This window comes from Muntiacus reevesi, chromosome 4 (assembly GCF_963930625.1).
Source record: "Muntiacus reevesi chromosome 4, mMunRee1.1, whole genome shotgun sequence".
Taxonomy (NCBI): domain Eukaryota; kingdom Metazoa; phylum Chordata; class Mammalia; order Artiodactyla; family Cervidae; genus Muntiacus; species Muntiacus reevesi.
The window spans coordinates 33324399-33349252 of record NC_089252.1 but is presented as its reverse complement, the minus strand read 5'-3'; the positions used below and the strand labels follow the sequence as shown (position 1 = coordinate 33349252).

At 40.8% G+C, this 24854-nt stretch overlaps 1 protein-coding gene across 6 annotated transcripts in view; it reads left to right on the top strand.

Moving 5' to 3' along the window:
- The first annotated feature begins 4456 nt into the window (after nucleotides 1–4456).
- The window catches only part of GREB1L (GREB1 like retinoic acid receptor coactivator), a 246209-nt gene continuing 225811 nt past the window's right edge, over nucleotides 4457–24854 (top strand). For all 6 annotated transcript variants that reach the window (XR_010662886.1, XR_010662887.1, XM_065932485.1 and 3 more), the window contains exon 1: nucleotides 4457–4553. The gene's annotated coding sequence lies outside the window, so the exon portion shown is untranslated. The remainder of the gene's footprint in view (nucleotides 4554–24854) is intronic.

Here is a 24854-nt window from a genome sequence, read left to right as displayed (position 1 = left end):
TTCAAATACTACAAAGTAAGTATTGTAAAATACAATATCTATTCCATTTTTATTTTGCTTCTAAAACTTTCAACATACAAATATTAGATCTCTTGGATATATTTTTAATATTAGAAAAATCTTTTCTTTCACAATTTCTGTTTCTTTATCTTTTTGGTATGCACTCTGGAAGGACTTTTTGATATGGTCTTATAATTCACTAATTCAGTTTTCAGTAGCATCTATTTTCCTTATTAACTTCTTTCATAAGCTTTTCAACTTAAACATTCACCTTTTTAAAAAAAAAAAAATTCTGAGGATATTCTGGCTCTTAGGTGCTCCATTTTCACAATTACTTGCCCTTGTCACTCTTTAAATTTCAGTTAAGAACCTGAACAGGATTTTTTTAAAAGAAGTTTTCTCCTATTTCCTGCATTAATTCCATTTTAGTGAGTGAGAGTTGCTCCAATCTGGTCCTCTTCTTTCCAATAGTGGATCCTCTTTTCATGACTAGCGGATTTGTGTGTATGTCTTGTTTCCTTTTTGAGGTTTATGTATACCTCATCATGTCCAGTATACATCTGTGATCATAAAATATGAGAGAGTAAGGATTTTGTTCATATTTAAAAGTGGAGATCTAGATCATTCAGCATCAGTAACTGACATCCCATCTGGAATTAGAGCGACCACTGTTCAATTCCCTATAGTGGTCTGACCCTCTTAGGATGATGGAGGTTGGGATTAGATAGTGAAGCCAGTGACCTGGCACTGAGTAGTCAAGTAGCATCCCCTGTCCTCATGGAAGATACTGGTTATGATGGTACACAAGATGCTGAGCCACCAAGTCTTAAACCTGAACCTAGAGAGAAAAGATCAGGGTGAGGAAGCAAAGAAATCAATTATTTGAAACTATGTCCAGAAAAGAACTTTACATGGAACTGTTGGCACATAGAACTCAATGGAAGCAAATAAATATGACGTCTACTAAGTGTGGGCTTCCCTGGTGGCTCAGTGTTAAGAATCCACCTACGAATGCAGGAGACATGGGTTCGATCCCTGGTCTGGGAAGATCCCCTGGTGTAGGAAATGGCAACCCACTCCAGTATTCTTGCCTGGGAAATCCCACAAACAGAGGAGCCTGGTGGGCTTCAGTCCATGGAGTCACAAAAGAGTTGGACACAATTTAGTGACTAAAATCAACCAACAGCCTACTAAGTGTATCAGGGAATTGTGTGGCCAAATCACAAATCCAGTTGTAAAAAACTAACTGTAAATAAGCTCTCAGGACCCCAAACTTGTACCAACAGGAAATGGGTTGTGAAAACTGAGGTCTTCAAGGAGAGCTTACTTCCCAAGGACCACTTCAGATGTAGGCATAAAGGATAATGAACAAGGAAGAGACTGTGAGCCAAGGGCCACAGAAATTAATGCAAAAGGGTATTCATTCTTGAGAGCAGAACCAGGATGTGATCATGGAATGTCCCCCATCGTTCAGATGGAGGACCTTCCCAATCATCACTAAGAAGGATTCCGTCATTTCTATGGATCCTGACTGCTATGAGTCATGTGTTTCACTGAACTTGGTTCTAATGCGGTGAATCTCTGCAGAAGCATTTGGGAATCATTGTTACAGAGAAGAGGAGGGATTCACAGATGATAGTAGTTAACATTTTATAGTTAGCTCAACACTGTGCATTGTCTTAATCTGCACGGCTACTCCCTCAGGTGCGTACTATCATGATGCTATTCTACAAATGGGAACACTGTCAAAGTTACATAATAGGTAAGCCTTGGAGCCAGGATTCAAAACCATGGGTCCAAAGGGGTCATCTTAACTCCAAAGGGTTCACCCTTAACTCTGTCATATTTTTATTAACAATTTTTTGTTTAAATCTATTTATTTACTTGATTGTGCTGGGTCTTAGTTGCAACATGCGGAATCTTTCACTGCAGTGTGTGGAATTTTTAGTTGTGGCATGCAAACTCTTCAGTGTGGCATGTGGGATCTAGTTTCCCCACCAGGGATAGAACCCCAGGCCCCCTATATTGGGAGTTTAGAGTCTTAGCCAATGGACCACCAGCCAAGTCCCGATTCTGTCATATTTTATAATCACAGAAGTCTACTGGACATGAGGAGGAATACATAAACGTCAAAAAGGAGACAAGACATATACACAAATAAATTCAAAGCAAGGGAGTGTTATTTAATGAAAGGGACACTGAAACGTTTCCAAACTTCCAGAATATAGATAGATTACCATCACTAACTTTTTAACCTTGTTAGGGACTTGTTTTGTTTACTGATGAATTACCAGCTCTCACTTCGCCATCTGGCTCACAGTAGGTGCTCAATAAATATTTGTTGAAAGAATGGAGAATGAATACCAGAGTTCTGTAATATTGGTCTAAGGTTCTTGAGCAACTGTGCCAAATTTACCTTCACATCTTCAGAGTTTAGTGTGTGTGATGCTCAACAAATGGTCCTTGAACTAAACTAAGAGAAAACTGCACTGTGGTTTTACATAAAGGCTGCTCATTGTTCCCGGTTTCCTTATCTTTAAAATGGAAGGTGTTTCCCTCCTCAACTCTACCAACCCTGTGACAGACTGGGTTTTTCAAAAGATGGTTACTTGCTTTAACCTCTCATGAGCCTTAGTTTTTATGCACGGAGGTGAACTTGAAATTTTAAGTTTCTACTCACTATCTTTCCCACATATATGGCCAGTTCTCAAGTTGAGTTTGTGGACTGACATTTGATTCCTGTTTGATACCTTGAGCTTTAATGCTGCTAATCAGCGGCACCTTTCTGTATTGTAGTTATTTAAAAACCGCATTGATCTCACTCACTAAGCCTGTATTGTGTGCAAGATCTAGGACAGTGGCATTACAGACCGTGACGGAGAGAGACATGGCTCCTACCCTCATGGCAAAGAAAAGTGTTCTTATGTGTTTTAAAAGACTGGACAATGAGGATTCAATTGTAAAGCAAGGCAAAAAACATATCTACTCCTTATTCCCACATGGAACAAAACGTTTTAAAAAAAATGGTACTTGGGCTTGTGTTCCCAGCAGAGGAGGAAGAGAAGACAAATCCAAATCACAAACAAATCGCTTACTTTTTGCAAGCCACAACTGAACTATCCCTTGAGTTATTGTCTGGTGATTTCAGACTTCCAGTCAGTTGCCTCTGTATAGACCAAAAGAGAAATGGGGAGAGGGAGGGGGAAATGCATTTCGGTTCTTAAAAAAAAAAAAAAAAAAAGGCAAGACGACTTAGAGATCGTATGAGATCTGCTTTAATTGAAGCTGTCTTTAAACTGTGACTGACAACGATACCTTCTCGAGACTGATAACCAGCCCGCCCGGGGCCTGGCACCGCGGTCCGTTCCCCACAGCCACCTATCGGCTGACCTACCCCGGGCTATGCTGGCCCCAAAGGCACCGCAAACAGATCAGCTTTTAGCTAGACTCTCCCATCACATCCAGCCTGGAGCGGCTTCTTCCAGTGTGGGCCATCCAGGAAAGGCGTCTGATCGCCGCCCATCTCTGGCCACAGTGATCGTTTTAAAAATAAATGAGCTCCAGCTCTAATCACAAAACCCACCAGCTGTGAAGAATGGAGCCACATCTGTCACCACGGGGCCCAAGCATCTCTGCAGAAGCTCTGCCCCCGCCGCCCCGTCGAGGCCCCGCGGTCGGTCGGAGCAGCCCTGGCGGCCCGGGGCGAGCAGGCCGGAGGCAGCATGCTTGTTTGGGAGGTGTCCAGGAAGATCCGGCCGGAGCTCCGGGCGGAGGGGGGGTGTCACTTGGGTTTTGTGCGCGTCCCGTCCCCGCCCCACCCCCCAGCCCCACTTCAAGCAAAAGGCCGAAGGGTTTCGACCCCCGATCGCCCACTTCGAGCTCACTCTTAGGGCCCTTTCGCCGCCGTCCAGCGGACAGAGAAAGCAATCCCGCAGCGAGGCGAAAGCACTCTGTGAATGAAGGTGGAATCGGCGAGAAAATAATTTTTCTTCTCGGCTGAGCCCGTCAGCCGCTCCGGGGGCGTTTGTGGGGGACAGTCCTCCTCCCGAGAAGACCCCTCGCTCCCCGCAGTGGACATACACGTCCCCGCAGTGGCCGCACACGTCCCCCCCCGGGAGCCGTACGAGTTTGGGAATGGAGGCGCGAGCCCCCGGGGCGAGGGGATTCACCCGGGGCGGGGGGCCGCGCGCCCACTCCCCACTGCACTCCGTCAGGGTCAGGGAGAGGGGCGTCTGGAAGGGCGGTCGGCCGAGAGGCGGGGCGAAGGGGGGGGCCGGGGGTCCCCGCCGCCGCGGTCCGGGGGAAGCGGGAGGGGCCCGCACCTGAGGAATCCGCCTCCGGCCGCGGCGGCCACCGCCTCGCTCCGCCCCGGGGACCTGGGCGCGCGGCCGGCTTGCTCGGCACACACAGACGCCAGCCAGCGGCGGCGCTAGCTCCTCGGAGGAGCGCGGCCGAGCGAGCGGAGCGCGGCGCCGCCACCCGGCTGGGGGTGGGGAGACGAGCCCCGACCCAGGCGAGGGCCACCCCCGGTCCTCGCGCGCTGCCAGGGCCAGGTGAGCGGCTGCGGGGACTCGGGGCGCGGGGAGGCGGCGGGGCGCGGGGGCGGGGGTGATGAGAGGTGGCCCGCCGGGCGCTAGCGCGCGCCGCTGCCCCGCCGGCGCTGCCCTTTGGCGGGCTGTGCACACTCTGCCTGCGCGGGCCGGCGCGCGGCTGACTTTTTCCGGAGGGCTAGCCGGGCGAAGCGCGGGGCGTGAGTGCCTCTGCGTTTGTGCCGCGAGGCCAGGCGCCCGTGCCAACCCCCAGCCTCACGAGGAGACCCAGCCCGTGCGGTCCGCGCCCCAAGGCCAGAGGCCTGTCACCGCCGCCTTTGTGGCGGGAGAGAGGGAGCCCGAGCCGAGGGGCTGCGGGAGGCGGGGAGCGCCCCTCGGGAGCGTCTCCTGGAGCCCGCGGGCCGCCGAGGGGGTTCTCCCGGGCGCCGGGTGGGGGGCGGCAGGTAGGGAGGCACGGAGGTGACGCGCGAGGATGGAGAGAGCCGAGCCCCGGGGGGAAAGTTGGGAGCGTCCGGCGATGGCCGGGCGTTTGCCCGGGGTGCCCGGGCGGCTCGGCACGAAATGTCACTCGGTCACGGGCGCGCGCGCGCGTGTCCTCCGGCCATCGTTCAAATTTCTCTGTGAGGGGCTGGGGACCCCTCTTGTGCTGACGAAGACACAAAGGGTTGTGTTGACAGCTGACCTGACTCGAGCGGACGGCGCGGAGCGGTGTGTGCAGGGCCGGGGATGGAGAGGGAGGCGAGGGATGCGGAGGCGATTTGTTAAAGTTCATTAATTTCCTCAGTCCGTCTTCCGGGCTCCGGGGGAAAAAGGAACGCTCGGTTCCGATGCAGTTCATGGGGTGGATCAGTCCGCCCGAGCCCACGTCGGGTCCGGAGCCGGGTTCGCCCGCGGGGGCGGAGGGAACCCGGAGAAACACCTCCTCGATCGGTTCCTTTCCTCCGGTTGCGTGACTGATGCAAGGTCCTTATCCACCACCGCGGCCCCGGTGGAGAAGACAGAAACCACGTTTTAATTTGTCCTCCCTCCACCTCGCCCGGGAGGTGGGAAATCCCACTGAAATCTCACTTTTTAAAAATCTAGTTATTTAAAGATGGGTAAGAGTTTATCCGCAAAAGGTTGTTTTTTTTTTTTTTTTTAATGAAATGCCCCTTGTAGAAACCTTCCCTTCCTCTCTACATCTTTTTTTTGGGGAGGAGGGGTACTTTAAATCCTGGAATTCTCTTTTGAGTTTTGGAACTGTGTTTGTTTGTTTTTCCCTTTCGGAATATTTCTATGTAGTTTTACAAATCGCGATACTGAAAACTTCAGATAGAGAAAATTTTAAATAATTGTTTTATTAAAATAGTATTAGAATTTGCGTGCATGTAGGCATGTGTTTCAAGGGAAAGATTTAATTAATGAATATTGGAAACTTATATGCATAGGATGAAAATTTTAAACACCAGTGTAAAATATGCCCTCTGTCTCAGAGACCCATACCCCTAATGCCGTAGTCCTCCCTCCACCCAGATGCAACCACTCTTCTCCATTGTGTATCTTTCTATAAACCTTCTGTTAGAATGGAATTACATTGTGGAAATAGAGGATGAAAGGAACTGGATATATAAGGCTGAACTGCATCTCAGTGGTGATGAATCTTAATTTGATATTCACTTATGATGTTAGACCCTTTCATTTGGCCTAAGGCACTTATCAGTTAGAATGCCAAAAATCGTAGAACAAGCATTCAGTGCAAAGCAGAACTATTAAATGGTTATCTCCATCACCAGTTTCTCTTGGTTTTTATAAGCTTTGTTATTTATAATCTTTGATTTTTCTTCCATTTCGGAGCTCTTTATGAAGTAGAGAATGAGAACTATAGCTGTTCTATCCAGCACAGCACATGTCTGAAGACACTGAAAGGATATATGAATACTCCCGCTGACACGAGATAGTATAAAAATTTCAGTAGTATGAAGGCCAAGGTTAAGACATTTGGTCATATCTCTTAGTTTCAGGCTTGGATTTGCCATAAACTACCTAAATGAACTAACTTTCTAAGAAATGCTTTTGTTTCCTCCCCCAGTTAAATAAAGGAATTGAACCATGTGGCTTCTTAGCCTCATTCTAACTCCAAAATTCTGTGATTTTTGGTAAAATGGTAGTTCTGTAAGTGTCCTAAGACTGGGTAAGGATAAACCAGTTGGATCTGTGAGTATTAGTGGAGTGGCCAAAAAAAAAAAAAAAAAAAAAAAAAATCCTAAATGGTAGATTCATAAAGAAGAAGTAGAGATGTTTAAACAACATTCCTGCTTTTATGAGATTGATATCTGGAGAACAGCTACTTTATTTTCCCACAAAATGTCTGTTTATGCTACTGAAAAAGGTCGAACCCTGAATGGGCCTCTGTATATTACCTTGTATGGCTAAGGAGAGTGAATTTTCTTCACAGTTCATGGTGCCATTTTTAGGGAAATTACTCCTACCAGACTCTTACTTTTTTTTGTAAAGTGGAAATAAAGTTCATTGACCTATTTCAAAGGAACTTTACCTAATTTAATTAGCGATTCTCAAAAGTATTTAGAATATGAATAATCCTTATAGCCAAGCTATTTTAGTGACTTTATAAATATTCACTTAGAGATCATGTTCTTAGTAGGAAACTTTTCTAATCTCTAAGACACCTGCAACTGCAAATTCCTAGACGGATGCAGGGAACCGAGGAGTGATTTCAAAGTTATGACAGTAAAAGAGTTAGGTGAGTTTAGTCACTACATATCATCTCAGTTAAGGGTTTCAAAAGTACACTGTAAGTGGTGGTTACAGAAATCATTCTTGTTAAAGAAAGAGATCTCATACTTTGAAGATTCAGTCAACAACAAAGAATATGATATATTTAGTTTGAATATCTGTAATATAAGTACATTACAGTGAAGTTTTAGGAGTTGTTCGATTGGGGTGGTAAGAATATGAACTAGAAGGTTAGATTTGTAAGGGTGCTGAGAGTAATCTTTATTGACAAAACTAACGAAAGCAAAAGAAATGAAATTCTTCTAAAATGGAATTGTTTTTGGTTTTGTCCAGCTTCCTTCCCATCCTTAGCATGTGAATATGTATTTTTACAAATGTTTTATCATATTGCACGTTTACTCTGATTTTTATAGACATTTTTCTATAATTTACTTTCTACTGTTTACAATTAGTTTATTGTATCATAATTTACTTAGCTCTTTCTCTGTTTCATGATTTTTCAGTTTTTTAAAAAATGTAATGGCTACCCTTATGAATGTGACCTTCTTCTTTAAAACAAACAAGCAAACTTGGAATTGTTTCCCTAGAGAGGTAATACAGTGTAGCTCTAAATAGTTGGGGTCTAAAATTAAAGGTTCTGTGTCCAAAACATAGCTCCATCCCTTATGGGCAATATTGGGCAAGTAACTTATTTTCTCAGAGCTTCCTAATCTGTAAAGTAGGTGTAGAAATAGCTCTTAATAAGGTTAAGATAAAAAAGCAGTAATACATGTAAAAAGCATTTACACATGTAAATGTTAGCTTTTTTTTAATTAGGAAATTTCCTGATTTTTTGTAATCTCCAAATTACTTTCCAGAAGGATTACATAAATTTATTTGTGTGTACTTATTTTAAACATTTATGTTATTGTGACTAATTTGATCAGTGTAAAATTGTATCCGTTTGTTTTGATTTGCATTTCTTTGATTTTCTGTGAGGTGAGAGGTAATTTTTTTTTCAACTGTATTGCTACAGTTTTCTACTTGGAGAGGTGGAAATTTCATCACCTCAGCCATTCTGAACAAGACAGACCAATAGGACAAGTCAGTTACAACGCTAATGAGTGAACCAAATCTTCCAATGATTTCTTTCAGATTAGTTGTAGTTTTCTTGTATTCTCAATTGATGGTGAATTTTATCCATTATTCTTAAAAATATGGCTGTTAAAATGAATGGATTGTGTTCTCTATCAATCCCATTTAAGTGAAAATGCAATCCTCTCTTTTTTCCCTCCAAGGACTGGTTTTTATTAATTAGCATTACTGTGGTCCAAATTGGTGGATTTTGGCTAGGAATGCTTCCTAAAATGGGGGGGGGCGAAAAGATCAGAGAAAGTTTCCTGATCTCTAATCATGTTATATTTTGGCTACCAGTGGGTGATGAAGTTATATCCTCTGACTTGAGTTTTTATACAGTCAAGGTAATTTAGACTCCACTAAAGCATGCCCTTGTTAGTTCTGGAGTTCCAGCGGCCCTGATATTTCTGGCAAACACACACCCAACGTGGATAACAGCAGCTCTTTGTGCTCCTGGGCTCCAGGAGGGCTTTCTATTGTGTGCTCTTCCTTGCCTCCCATTCTTGACTGGCTGGTGATAGCAGCTCCTCCAAGTCCAGATGTGAAGTCCCCACAGGGCCGCCTCTCTGCAGCCTCACTCTGTTTATCCCCACCAGCCACCCTTTCAGTGCCTTTGCTTTTGTCCTCTGACATAGGGAATTCACTCTTTTCAAGGTTGTGGTGTCAGATTTTATTTTCAGTTTATCTCTGTGCTTTATGAGTGTCTTCAACAGTCCCTATAGTAGAAACTGTAAGCGTGATTAACATAGATTAACGCTTAATCGGTACTGGATAAATGTTTGTTGCTGTGAACCGTATCTCCTATGGTCTTCTCTGTTCCTGGGCATGGTGCTATTTTTATGGTAAAAACAGAAAACAAGCTCGGGTTGTGTGCTGGATTGCTGTGTTTGCCTATACTACCAAGGTTAGGAGTTAGGGAACCTGCTTGCTTTGGCCCTTTGAACTTCTTGTGTGTTTAGAGGAGATTCTTAATTCTCGTGTCTTTCTTTCCTTCTGTAAAATGGGATGAACAATTAAAGGACTGCTCTAATTATCCACCTTCTGTGTAGAATTGTTGTGAAGGTAGAATGAACTAATAAATGTGGGCATGCTTTAGAAGAAAAGGGTGTATGAGTTCACACTGTGTTGTCATAATTACACATTATCACTCCACATCCAGGAGGGTCCGTGTCTTTGAGGAAGCCGTGTACCAGTGTGGAGCTGTGCTGGGAGCATCGGGTTAAATGAAGATGCTTGGGGTCCAACCCAGATCGTGGGGGTGGGGCCTGTTGCTGCATTTTAATAACATTTCTGATACTGACCCACTCCTGTTGGGAGTAGTAAACGTCAATTAATCCCCAGAATAGTATTCTCCTTGTTAAATGTTAGTTGTAAGATAATCCAGAAATACAATATCACTTCTGCGTTCTGAGCATGAAATGAAAGTTAGCTATTATCATTCACCTTTTAACCTCTCAGAATGTGATTCAGAGCAGGAATGGTAAACTCAGGTGCCTTGGAGCAGGTAGTTTGCCTGAGTGAAGCAGGACACCTGTAAAATAATAGGGTATGCCGAGTTCTGGTGGGCAAGAAAGACTGAAGGTGGCGTGATTTCTAAGGCTGCGCTGATGTTTGCCCTGTATGTCACTGTTAACCAGATCGTTTGATTTTTTTCAAGTGAAACTGGAAATTCATAGTTTTGTATGAATTTAAATGATGGCAGTAAATTCAGACGGTAAAGAAGCTGCCGGCAGTGTGAGAGAGCCGGGTTTGGTCCCTTAGTCGGGAAGATGCCCTGGAGAAGGGAATGGCAGTCCACGTCAGTGTTCTTGCCTGCAGAATCCCAGGCAAGAGGAGCCTGGAGAGACACAGTCCAGGGGTCACACAGAGTTGGACATGACAGAGCAACTAACACACACAATACCTTTTAAAGAAAGCATATGGATCCAGGAAAACAAATCTGGAAGCCAGATAATTTCCAACTTCTCAATTAATTGACATGGGTGGGGATTTCCCTGGTGGTTCAGTGGTTAGGACTCCCTACGTCCACTGCAGGGGGCACAGGTTCAATTCCTCGTCAGGGAACTTAAGATCCTGCATGCTGGCCAGTATGGCAAAAAAAAAAAAAAAAACTCAACAAACAAGAAAACAAGCCCCCCAAAATGGGTGAAAATATTTGCATTTGGATTATTAGGATGACAGAAGAAAGCACTTTGTTCAACATTATTAATAAAGAAATGCACATGAAAACCATATAGACATATTTCAACTTTCAGTTTATAAAGATTTAGTCGATCAATTATATCTAGCATTGGCGATGGGATAAAGAAATGGTTACTGTTATGCACTGTAAAATGACAATTACAACTTTTCTGGAGAGCAATTTGGCATCATGTGTCAAGATTTTAAATGTTTGTACCTATACTGTTCAATGTGGTAGTCCATCACTATGTGTGGCTATTTAAATTTAAATTAATTAACATTATATAAAACTAAAGATTTGGTTTCTCATTTGCACTAGTCACATTTCAAGTGCTCTTTAGTTGCATGTGGTGGGTGGCTACAATATTGGATTGTGATGATGTGGAACTTTTTCTTTATTGGAGAAAGTTCTTATGCAGAGCACTGGTCGAACCTCTGAGTCAGAAACTTCCCTTCTAGGAATTTGTTAGAAAGAATTAGACAAATGCATGTAGTAAAAACGTCATCTTAAACATTATTTACAGAAGTAAAAAATTAGAAACAAACTGAACATCATATCTTACTAAAAACTGGGTTGTATTAAACATCCATGAGCTTCCCAGGTGGCTCAGTGGCAAAGAATCCACGTGCTAGTGTAGGAGACGTGGATTCGATCCCTGGGTTGGGAAGATGCCCTGGAGTAGGAAATGGCAACCCACTCCAGTATTCTTGCCTGGAAAATTTCATGGACAGAGGAGCCTGGCAGGCTACAGACCATGGGGTCGTAAAGAATCAGACATAACTGAACAACTGGGCACACACACACACAAATATCCATGATATATTGTTATGTGACAACATCTCTGTTGCAGAATCATTTCATTTATTTGGGTAGATAACTTAGGTACACAGAAATGAAGTCAAGTGTTAGTCGCTCACTTGTATCCAACTCTTTGCAACCCCGTGGACTATATAGCCTGCCAAGCTCCTCTGTCCATGGAATTCTCCAGGCAAGAATACTGGAGTGGGTTGCCATTTCCTCTCCAGGGGATCTTCCCAACCCAAGGATCGAACCTGAGTCTCCTGCATTGCAGGCAGATTCTTTACCATCTGAGCCACCAGGGAAGCCCACGTAGACATTAGGGGAACAAATTTCTCCTCCAGCAAATGATTGTAGTTATGACAAAGTTCGGCCTTTCTAGCCTGTAGCTCTTCTCATATTAGACTTGGTTGACTTTCACAAAAGAGCAGAGACACTTGACGATTCTGCAGGCTGCATCAGTATCACTGGGATTCCTGTTAGAAATTCAGAGGTTCAGACTCCATTCCGAACATCCTGAATCATAATCTCTCAAAGGGCCCGGGGATCTGTGTAATAACAAGCCCTCTACTTCCTGCTGGTATCTGCCTCCTATCACTGATCTCTCGAGCTTTATTTGTTTTATCTTGGCCAAGTGCGATCTCCTTGAACTCGATCCAGGCCCTGTTTGAGGTGCTTCAGGGGCGGCAGTGAAGAAGACTAACAAACATCCCTGTCCTGATGGGAATCAAACAATAAGCAAAAGAAATAAGCGAGTAAAATTTGTTGTCTCTTAGGTAGTGAGAAGCTCTGGGGAGGAAAACTGAAGCAGAAAGAGGACTTAGAAAGTGAGATGGGAGTTGAGATTCTCTCCAGGGTGTGACTGAGAAGTGACATCTAAGTGAGGACCTGAAGGCTGGGAGGGACGGAACTCTTGGAAATTTGGAGGCAGAGCATTCTTGGCAGGGCTCAAATCCTCGGAGGGGTAACTGGGAGGCCATGGCCAGAAGAGCAGAGGCAAGTGAGGGAGTGAGGGGGATCAGATCAGAGCAGCCATGGAGATCTTCTGGCTTCAGAATTCTTTGTTCTCTCTAGTGTACCCCACTCCTTGAACTCTTTGGTTAATCAGTTTGTAATGAGATCAGACATCCTTCTTAAATTCACTGTTTTTCAGTGTGATCTGTCGACACCTGCCTTATTCGCCTGGGGTGCTTGTTAAATGCGGATTACTCGTCCCTGCAGAAAAAATAAGAGCTTCTGGGCTGTGAACCTGGAATGTGTGTTTTAACGATCTTCTCAGGTGGTTTTTATGGACACACAAGTCTGAGAACCACTCCTCACACTTATCATTGTGCAGGTTTAGCTTCTAGAAAGGAGGTGTGTCTAAAATTCTCCTCACTGCCTGTGCAGGTCATAATGAGAAAATGTAGTTGATACAGTGTCTCATTTACTTCCTGCATTTTAAAACTGACTAAATTGATACTACTTATAGTAAATTCATGTGTATACCTCTGTTGGCGTATTCCTGGATGGTAAGATTTTTGTCATAATTGTTACCCATATCAGAGGGTGCAGAACCTTTTCATTTGAGGGTTCTGTCCTCCTCCTCATTCAATCTGTTTTTTTTTTTTTTTTGGAAAGGGTGAATTTCAGTTTATTTGATTGTTTAAAATCATATTTTCTTTTTTTCTTCTTTTGCATTCTCTTTCTCTCTGCCTCTTGTTTCTTTTCTTGTTCCTCTTCCCTTCTTCTTGAAATCTAACTATTTTAAACACCATTAATGTTTTGGTCACCATTCTCTTACACATTTCTATGCATATTTATATATATTCACCAGCACAAATAATTTTACATAATAGGGTCATATGTTTTTTAAAAAACTAGTCACATCATTTAAGAAATTCGTTGATGGGGCTTCCCTGGTGGCTCAGATGGTAAAGAAATTCGTTGTTGCGTGTGCAGAGTCGCTTATTTGCGTCTGAGCCACCCCATGGACTATAGGCCGCCAGTCTCCTCTGTCTCTGGGATTTCCCAGGCAAGAGTACTGGAGTGGGTTATCATTGCCTTCTCCAAGGGATCTTCCTGACTCAGGGATCAAACCTGTGTCTCCTGAATTTGGCAGGCAGATTCTTGACCGCTGAGTCATCTGGGTTCAGGGAGTCTAAATTACCTCTTTAAACCTCCTTTTCACTTCCACAGTGTGGCCAGTCTGTTCTTTATTTTGCTATACTGTAGCCTTGACTAGACAGATCTTTGTTGGCAAAGTAATGTCTCTGCTTTTTAATATGCTATCTAGGTTGGTCATAACTTTCCTTCCAAGGAGTAAGCGTCTTTTAATTTCATGGCTGCAGTCACCATCTGCAGTGATTTTGGAGCCCCCAAAAATGAAGTCTGACTCTGTTTCCACTGTCTCCCCATCTATTTCACATGAGGTGATTGGACCAGATGCCATGATCTTAGTTTTCTGAATGTTAAGCTTTAAGCCCACTTTTTCGCTCTCCTCTTTCACTTTCAAGAGGCTTTTTAGTTCCTCTTCACTCTCTGCCATAAGGGTGGTATCATCTGCATATCTGAGGTTATTGATATTTCTCCCAGCATTGTTGATTCCAGCTTGTGCTTCTTCCAGCCCAGCGTTTCTCATGATGTACTCTGCATATAAGTTAAATAAGCAGGGTGACAATATACAGCCTTGACGTACTCCTTTTCCTATTTGAAACCAGTCTGTTGTTCCATGTCCAGTTCTAACTGTTGCTTCCTGACCTGCATACAGATTTCTCAAGAGGCAGGTCAGGTGGTCTGGTATTCCCATCTCTTTCAGAATTTTCCACAGTTTATTGTGATCCACACAGTCGAAGGCTTTGGCGTAGCCAATAAAGCAGAAGTAGATGTTTTCCTGGAACTCTCTTGCTTTTCCAGTGATCCATCGGACATTGGCAATTTGATCTCTGATTCCTCTGCCTTTTCTAAAACCAGCTTGAACATCTGGAAGTTCACGGTTCACATATTGCTGAAGCCTGGCTTGGAGAATTTTGAGCATTATTTTACTAGCATGTGAGATGAGTGCAATTGTGCGGTAGTTCGAGCGTTCTTTGGGATTGCCTTTCTTAGGGATTGGAATGAAAACTGACCTTTTCCAGTCCTTTAGCCACTGCTGAGTTTTCCAAATTTGCTGGCATATTGAGTGCAGCACTTTCACAGCATCATCTTTCAGGATTTGAAATAGCTCAACTGGAATTCCATCATATCCACTAGCTTTGTTCGTAGTGATGCTTTCTAAGGCCCACTTGACTTCACATTCCAGGATGTCCGACTCTAGGTCAGTGATCCCACCATTGTGATTATCTGTTAGATTGAAAAAAAATCATTGCATATGCAGACAAAAAATTACCATCTGATATATAAGAAAGTCTTCGGAAAATGATAATAAAACTATTTTCTAAAGCATAATTTTAAAACAGTTTAAAAATGCTGTGATTAGGTCATTCACAGAAGCACAATTCCAAATGGTCAAAAAATGAAAAATGCTTAACTTTACCAGTTATTGGAAATGCAAGTTAAAAATAATAGTAAGCTGCACTTGATACTTACCTGATATTAATATAGATCTTTAATTCACATTATAAATTCCAAAATCAGTTTCTTTATTCACTGAAAATCTATGCAGAAACTTTTTTCTCAAAAGTTATACTAAAGTTATAAAGCATAATTATTTTCCAAGGTTTCTCATTTGCTCAGAGAATTTGAGGAGAGATTGACTTTTATTCCCTTCTAGACTTAACTCATAGCACAAGGCCCTGGAAAAGGAAATGGCAGCCCCCTCCAGTATTCTTGCTTGGGAAATCCCATGCACAGAGGAGCCAGGTGGGCCTAAGTCCATGGAGTCACAAAGAGTCAGACACAGCTTAGCAACAAACAGCAACAACAACATAGCACAAGAGATGAGAATAGAGCTCAGAAAACTGGCCTTTGAGATCAATTGTAGGACTTTCTTTTTTTCCAAAAAGTTTTCTTCAATTTGAAAACAGAAATTGTGAATTTTGGAGCCAGAGATCAATCCTAAGAGGAAAACAGGGTTTTACTTGACTTCCCAAGGTCACCTGGCTACTCCTTCAGCCTTTCTGGTTTGCTGTCCTGTTCCTCTAGAGTCTTCTCATGCCTTTAGCTGCAGCTAATATAGAGAAGTCACATTTCAAGAATGTTTACATTTTCCAAAAAGTATTGAATATACAGCATTTAAGCAAATTAAATTGTCATGGAGATTTTAAATAGAAATAATAACATATGAGAACAGTATAAAAAATCAGCAAAGACACATATCACTTACAATCCTACTACCCTTACAAAATGAACTGCTTTTCCAACTTTGCCTGAAGTACTTGCCTGTATGCATGAATGATTTCACAAATGATAATATTTCACTAATATTTCCAAAACCTTTTGGCAACTTTGACTCTCAGGGCTTTCATGCTGGTCTGCTTGACTCTGGTCCTCTCTTCTGCCCTGTTTTTCATGCCTGTCATTTCTAAGCCTTGAACTTTGTTTCATATCAGCTTCAACCTGGATCAGATGCCTTTCTTAGCATTTCCCCTAAATATTAGTATTCCGTTCTAACGCATGGAAGACAACGAAAAACTAAAGATGTTAAACTAATTAATTCCTTATATCTCCAAAATATATGGGGAGAGGGTGGGGGGGAGCACTTCTTGGTGCTTGATGATATTGTCAGGGACTCAGGTTGTTTCCATCATTTTCTGCCATACCTACTTGTTTGGTGTTTGTTTTCCATCTTATCCTTTCATTGCACTCAGGTGTCAGCGGCTCATTCAAGCCTCGCAAGGTTCTGACTGGAGTCAGGAAAAGGTTCTATTTCTTCAAGCTAAATAACTTTCTAAAGAGTTTACCCACATACATAGATGTCCCAAATCCCATTGGTTAGAATTTATCACATACTCATGGGTAAGCTTTTCATACTGTTCATGGGATTCTCACTGAATCCCATTCTCAAAAGACCCTGATGCTGGGAAAGATTGAGGGCAAGAGGAGAAGGAGGCGATGGAGGATGAGATGGTTGGATGGCGTCACCGATTCAATGGACATGAGTTTGAGCAAACTCTGGGAGATAGTGAAGGACAGGGAAGCCTGGCATGCTGCAGTCCATGGGGTCGCAAAGCACCGGACACAACTTAGCAACTGAATGACATGTGTCAGCTAGTCACTGATGAGGAAAACAGAAATACCATGACTGGTGTAGAATAACGAAGATTCACTCCAGATCTTGGGGAAAAGTCTCCTCTCTGAGGTAAGCATGAATAACCCACACCTTTTAATATGGAAAAAGATCAGGAAATGGTTCAGTTATACAACTAGCAGTATGTGTCATGAAATCCAATTTCCTCAGTTCCATTCAAGGCTATTTATAATCTGACCTCATGATAATCAAATATAAAACCTCTGTTTTAAACAAGCCAATCAGTTGTCTTTCCTGCCTCTCTCATACGCATTCCTACCTGTGGCTTGACTCACATTTCTCTTAGAAATCTCTTCCTATTCCCTAGTGCTGGCTGTGGCTATTTAAATTAAAATTAATTAAAGTTAAATTAAAAATTCATTTCTTCAGGCATACTAATTGCATTTCAAGAACTTAATGGCCACATGTGGCTAGTGTCTATTGTTCTGAACACCACAGTTACAGACTGTTTCCACCACTTTAGAAAGTTCTGTTCGGACAACACTAAAGATTCTTGCAAATCATATTTGAACAGTGTTTGCCAAACTATAGGCCACTTATAGCAGAATCAACTAAAGATGTGTAATTTTTCCCCAGCTTTACTGAGCATACAGCACTGTATAGTTTAAGGTGTTCATCATAGTGATTGAACTTATTTGACTGATTTGACCTCATGAAATGATTACCTAAAAAGTTTAGTGAACAGCCGTCATCTCATACAGATACAAAATTAAAGAAAAAAAATTATTTCCCTTGTGGTCAGAATTCTTTTTTTTTTTTTTCTGTTTGTATTTTTATTTTTTTTATTTTTTATTTTATTTTATTATTTATTTATTTATTTTTTAATTTTTTATTAGTTGGAGGCTAATTACTTCACAATACAGAATTCTTAGGGTTTATTGTCTTAACAACTTTTGTACCATACAGAAGTGTTAATTATATTTATCATGTTGTATATCGTGTCCTTAGTACTTATTTATCTTATAACTACAAGTTTGTGCCTTTTGACTGCCTTCATTCAATTCCTGATCCTCTCACTCCCTACCCCTGGTAACCATAAATTTGTTTCTTTTCCTATGAGTTTGTTTGTTGTTTTGTTTTTGAAGTATAATTGACCAAAACTATGTTAGTTCCTGTAATAAAACATAGTGATTTGATATTTCTATACATTTCAAAATGATCACCTCAGTGTTTTGTTATCATCAATCACTATACAAAGAAAGGACATAATTATCAGCTTTATTTCCCACACTGTACATTTCATATCTGTGGTTCATTTATTTTGCAGTTGAAGGTTTGTACCTCTTTATCTCCCTCACTTATTTCTCTCTTCTCCCACCTCCTCTGGCAACCTCCTGTTTGTTCTCTGTGTGGATGACTGTTTCTGTTTGTTCATTTGTTTTGTTTTTTACATTTCAAATATAAGTGAAATCACACAGTATTTGTCTTTCTCTGTTTGACTTATTTCGGTTAGCATAGTTCTCTCTTTGTCCATCTATGTTCGCAAAAGGCAAATTTTCGTGTTTTTTTTAATGCCCGAGTAATATTCCATTGTATTTATATCTATGTATATCTCCCATGTCTTCTTTATCCATTCTTCCATTGATGGACACTTAGGTTGCTTCTTACCTTGGATGATGCAAATACTACTGCAGTGAACACAGACGTGCATGAATCTTTTTGAAATAGTGCTTTTGTTTTCTTCACAAAAATACCCAGAAGTAGAATTGCTGGACTGTATGGTAGTTCTATTTTTAGTTTTTTGAGCAATCTCTGTACTGTTTTACATAGTGGCTTCACCAATTTATATTCCCACCAGCATTACGCAAAGGTTCTCTTTTCTCTACATCCTCACCCACACTTGTTTTTTATGGTCTTTTTTGATGGTAGCTATTCTAACAGTGTGAGGAATATCTCATTGTGGTTTTTGTTTGCATTTCCCTGAAAATTAGTGATGTTGAGCATCTTTCATGTGCCTGTTGGCTATCTGTAGGTCTTCTGTGGAAAAACTTCTATTCAGATCCTCTGCCCATTTTTTAATCAGGTTGTTTTTTAAAAAATTTGAGTTGTATGAGTTTGTTGTATATTTTGGATATTAACTATTTATTGGATACTAGAAGTTGCTGTTTAAATGTAGATACGGAACTCTTAAGTGTTTAGCCCCAGACCAATTTTATGCCTCCAAAAGTTGAAGAAACTAGATCACTATGAGGTCTACTTTAGTTTATTTCCTTTATGGAAGTATCCTAAATATTGGAGTTTTTATTAATTTTCTGCTTCTCTAAACTTTTACACACTTGTAGTTTATGTATCAAAGTTTTAGATTTTCATTATAGATATTTATTATCTCTATTTCAGAAAGATTTTTTTTCTGAATGTTAGAATGTAAGCCCTTTGAGAAGACACACTATGGCATTTTCCAAAATGTCTAATACAGTGTTGGGTACATAGTAAGTACAAAGTATTGACTGATTAATTACATTCTACAGAATTGACATATACAGTCTGTATTTAGTTGGCAATTCTTTGAAATGTCATAAAACTGTGGTATTGGGGAAAGAAGATAGATGATGGTGAAAATATTTCCACAGTATTTTTCCTCAATTTCATTTGTTAGAAATAAACCTGAAAACTTTCTGCTTAGATTTCTAACAAATATTATATGATGATGTTACCTATAAAAGTTTGGGTTTGCAGCATTTTTTTTTTAAATGATCATTTTAAACATGTTGTGATTCATTGGTTCTCCTATGGAGCATAAACTAATCAAACCTCTGGAGCGATAGCTGATAGAGAAACTTCTTGTTGCAACTGAACTCCCCACATGAATCAGGGTTTACTTCCTATCTAGAGAATCCAGTAACTATTCTCCTCTATTTTAGTGATTTAATAATCACATGAAAACTATTGGAGGATGAAGTTAAGGTCTTGGTATATTAGAGATATTAGACATATCTTTGCAAGTTGCAGCCCAGTGAAGGATCAAGTTAGACTAATAATTAATATTAGCGATAGTCATATTACTAGCAATGGGAGTCATGAACAGCAGCATCTCATTTAATATAAAGACTAAATGTAAAAAAAAAAACCAAAAAAAAAAAAAAAAGACTAAATGTAAGGAATGCTTCTCTTACATTCTTTTGTGCATAATTTCACAGATTGTATCATTCTATGGGTAGACATGAAAACAAACAACAGCATTCTCTGGTCGCCTCATTACCTTATAATACAAAGTGAAAGTGAAAGTCGCTCAGTCGTGTCCAGCTCTCTGAGATGTCATGTCTTATACAGTCCATGGAATTCTCCATGCCAGAATACTGGAGTGGGTAGCCTTTCCCCTCTCCAGGGGATCTTCCCAAACTGGGGATTGAACCCACATCTCCTGCATTGCAGGTGGATTCTTTACCAGCTGAGCCACAAGGAAAGCCCAAGAAAACTGGAGTGGGTAGCCTCTCCCTTCTCCAGAGGATTTTCCCAGCCCAGGAAATGAACCAGGTCTCCTGCATTGCAGGGATATTCTTTACCAACTGAGCTATCAGCGAAGCCACTTTATAATGCAAAATTAATCTAATTTATTTTTCAAGAAATGAAATCTTTATTGAACAAATAACTGTTTTCCACTGGAGACTCCTGATATATTTTTGATGTTCAGACAGTTAATTTATTTATTGGATTTATTTGTTTGTTGGATTCCAAAGCAGTCACCTTTCTGAGATAATGGATCAATGCACCAAGCAGGATGCCTAGTACAAAAGCGTCCCTCAGGAAATCTCAGTTCTTTTTCCTCATCAGACTTTCTGAATGACATGCCTCAGACTTCATCATGTGTGTGTGTGTGTGTGTGTGTGCTAAGTTGCTTCAGTCATGTCCAGCTCTTGTCTGGACTGTAACCCGCTAGGCTCCTCTGTCCATGGGATTCTCCAGGCAAGAATACCGAAGTGGGTTGCCATTTCCTTCTCCAGGGGATCTTCCTGACTCAGGGATCGAACCCACATCTCCTGCTTGGCAGGCAGATTCTTTACCATAGCGCCACCAAGGGAAGCCAAGCGAAAACTGAGCAGCAGTGTGATATTACAATTGCTGCTGCCAGTTATTATTTCAAAACCTTAAAAAAATAAGTACCAGTCAAACACAAACTTTACAGTGGAATTATGGTGTCTGTTTGCAATACATGAACTTTAGCTTCCCAAGGATAAACAGCTATCTCGTAATCTCTCATGTAAAGGTATCTTAAGTGCATGCATGCTAAGTTGTTTCAGTCGTATCTGACTCTGTGACTCTATGGACTGTAGCCTACCAGGCTCCTCTGTCCTTGGGATTCTCCAGGCAAGAATACTGGAGTGGGATGCCATGCCTTCCTCCCGGGGATCTTCCAGGGATGGAACCTTCGTCTCCTTCATTGGCAGGTGGGTTCTTTACTACTAATGCCAGATTAGCAATTAGTATTAAACATTTTGCCTTGCAACTATATTACCAAGTTTTTCCTTTTCTAGAAAAGTTAGACGATGTTAAAATCACCTTTCTGCCCTTTGTTCATATAAATGGAGCAATCTAATATTAGGGGAGATATTTTCATAGTATTTTGGTCAAAAGATGTACAGAAGCTGTTGGATATTGGCAGATATTAAAAGCACAGTCTAAAGCTAAAGCTCATTGGAGTCTGGAAGTGTAGTGTCTGAGTTATGGTATTTCAGGTATTCTAAGTGTTTGAGGTTTTTCGACGTCATAAAGAGTCCTGAGTCAGTGATATGCCTTATCTCAGCTCTGCCTCCAGAACAGGAAATGTGGCAGGACAGTGAAATGCATCCCATAGTTATGTATCTGGAATATCAGAGAGAAAGTATATGTATATCTCAAGAGAGTATGCATAGGGCTCCCCAGGTGGCTTGGTGGGTAAAGAACCCACCTGCCAATGCAGGAGATGCAGGTTCAATCTCTGGGTCAGAGAAGATCCCCTGGAGGAGGGCATGGCAACCCACTTCAGTAATCTTGCCTGGAGAATCCCAGGGACAGAGGAGCCTGGTGGGCTACAGTCCATGGAGTCTCAAAGAGTCAGATGTGACTGAGCACAAAAATAACACGCATAGGCACAAAACATAACCTTTAATAAAAAACAACCATAGAAGTCTTTATAATCCATATATACTTTTCTGACTAGTCCTTGCCTACTATTTAATAATTTAATTTATAGCAGGAATTAATAATTTAACCCAATAAATTAATAAAAGTTAATGTACACTTCATCAGGCATTGCACACATATTATTTCTAATCTTCACAACAGCCTTGTAAAGTATGCATCATTGGCCTTCTTTCTATATCTAAGGCTCTGAAAGGTTGAAGTAAATTTTGTAAGCTCCTGTAGGTAGTAAGTAGAAAAGTCGGAACTCAAATCTAGGGCTGGCTAATTCAGAATCTTTTTTCTTTCTTCTCTGTCACATTCTTGGGTGCCTGTCTTGTGACTCAACTAGAAAGTAAGATCTGGATATCAGGAGGTGTAGCTTATGGAAAACATTGCTGCTCTTGCTGAAGATGGCATACATAGGTGCTCAAGGGCATATTAACTCTTTCAGGCCATCAAGGGACCATTCAGTACCTAATTTTTGAGAAACAGACTGTACCAAGGCTGTATCTTGGTTGCTGAGGAGCATAATGGAGGTCAGGTCTTGGATTTACTCACCAAGCTTGAAATCTCTGTGAATGGAAGCGCTTTGTCTCTTTTGCTCACTACTCTATCTCTGCACCTAGAACAAGTACTTAGTTGTTCCTCAATAAATATTTGTCAATGAATAAATGCGTGACCTCTGTAGGGACTTGTGAGCTTTCTTCTATGGCTGTGGACTCTGTTCTTCACCTGGGTCAAGCTTCTTTCAGATCTAAGTCACTGACTTCAAGGGAGCTGGAAGGGGGAGGGTAGATGGAACAGCATAAGCTTATCACTTCTACTGGAAATACCACGATGAGGCCCAGGCACTACAGAAGCTAGATCAGTAGCATTATCTTCTGCATAAAGGATGCTAATAAGGAGAAATAAAACTGAAACAATACTATGGCAGAAATAAAAGGAGATGCCCTTGATTTTCTCTTCTTTTTGAGTTTTACAAAATAATGATGTCTCTGTATGCATCTCTAATGCATGAAGGATGAACATGCATCCTTCATGCCTGTTCAGTTTATCATCATATTTACTTATTTACAAATTTACTTATGTAATTTAGGTAACATGAACTTTAAATTTGACAATAAATATCCTAGTTAATAAGAAATAATTGAAGCCATTTGTTTGCAGGATAAGACTGCATAGTGGAAGAGAACCATGGAATTGGAAGCCTGAAAAAAGTGTTTTGAAAAATGGGACCAATCTTTCCTACCATTTAAATATTACAATTCATTTTGCTTATTTGATTTTAAACTGATAAGGCTTTCAAAATCAAAATAGCATGGACTTACTTAGATACCAGGACTTCCCAGGTGGCGCTAGTGGTAAAGAACCTGCCTGCCAGTTCAGGAGACATAAAGAGACATGGGTTCCATCTCTGGGTTGGGAAGATCCCCTGGAGGAGGGCATGGCATCCCACTCCAGTGTTCTTGCCTGGAGAATCCCATGGACAGAGGAGCCTGGCGGGCTACAGTCCATAGGGTCACAGAGTCAGATACGACTGAAGCGACAGCATGCACGCACTTTAGATACTTTTACATGGGAGATTACGAGATAGCTGTTTACCTTTGGGAAGCTAAAGTTCACGTATTGCAAACAGACACCATAATTCCACCGTAAAGTTTGTGTTTGACTGGTACTTATTTTTTTAAGGCTTTGAAGTAATAACTGGCAGCAGCAATTGTAATATCACACTGCTTCTCAGTTTTCGTTTGGATAAAAATTAATTACTACATCAAATATATTTGTCATTTCCTTAAAAATAATTTTTCTCTTCAGTTTTCCTACTGAGCAAGAAGTTAATATCCAGTAGGGTTAACAGAAATCTCCATTGGGCAGGAAATTAACAATAAAAGTCAAGCTAATAAGTCTTCACCAAGTACCTATAATTAGAATGGTGCCTTAGAGAGAGAAAGAGAGGAAAATAAAGAATTATTCCTCACCTTGGGGAAGCCTACAATTTAGTTAAGACAGTTTTGTGGCTTGTGGTTTTGTAGATTCAGATCTAATTTTATTTAAATCATGTTTCTCAAATCATTACTCATACAGTAAAAGATTTATATAACATAATACGGAAGCATGTTATTTATTCTGTTGCCAAATACCAAAATTATAATAATTCAGTTGAACTGATCTCTAGTGAAAGTTTAGTGTCCATTTTTTAAAGTAGAAGACATTTTAAACTTTGTTCATGAAGTATTGAATGTAAAATTCGAAACAGTGCTAGTGATGTTAAAGAAATCCTGGTATGAGCCTTAAGTTTGTTAGTAAAACTTCATGGACATTAAGCATTCAATTCATATTCTATTTTTTTGGTAGAACAAATATTAAGTTTAGTAAATAAGTTCCTTTTTAGAGATTCTTTATGTAGTAAATATAAGATATAAGAAATTATCATTTAGAGAGAAAATGAGTGAAAGCTTCTTTTGACCTTCAGTCGATGTTTAAAACACACACTCATTTGTGTAATAAACTACTATTTTACTATAATGCATATAGATTATATTGAAAAATGATAAGCATTTAAAGTATCAGATCAAAGAGCATTTTTTAAAAAATATATCTTCTTATAAATTTCACTCTAGAAATTTGATTTCTTGCCAATTTTTCATCAGTGAAAGTTATGCACACTCAAATTTGGCCCTTGATATATGTTTCTTATTGTTGTTATTTAGTTGCCAAATTGTGTCTGACTGTTTACAATTGCATGGACTATAGCCTGTCAGGCGGCTCCGTCCATGGGATTTTCCAGGCAAGAATACTGGAGTGGGTTACCATTTCTTTTGCCAGAGGATCTTCCCAACCCAGGGATCAAACCCATGTCTCCTTCATTTGCAGACAGATTCTTTACCACTAAACCACCAGGGAAGCCCATGTTTCTTATTAGGTACAGTAATAAAAAAAAGTAATAAGACTAATCAGTGCCATATTTATCATAAATATCTTGTCTTTTTAAAAAAGACAACATAATTTTTTTTAATTGAATGGAGTTAAATTTTATACCTGATTTATGGGTCACAAGATAAAGAAGATATACATTAAGGAAAGAAAAAAAAGAAAGGACTTAAAGAACAGCTACAACTTATTATTTATATATTAATATTTTGGCTTT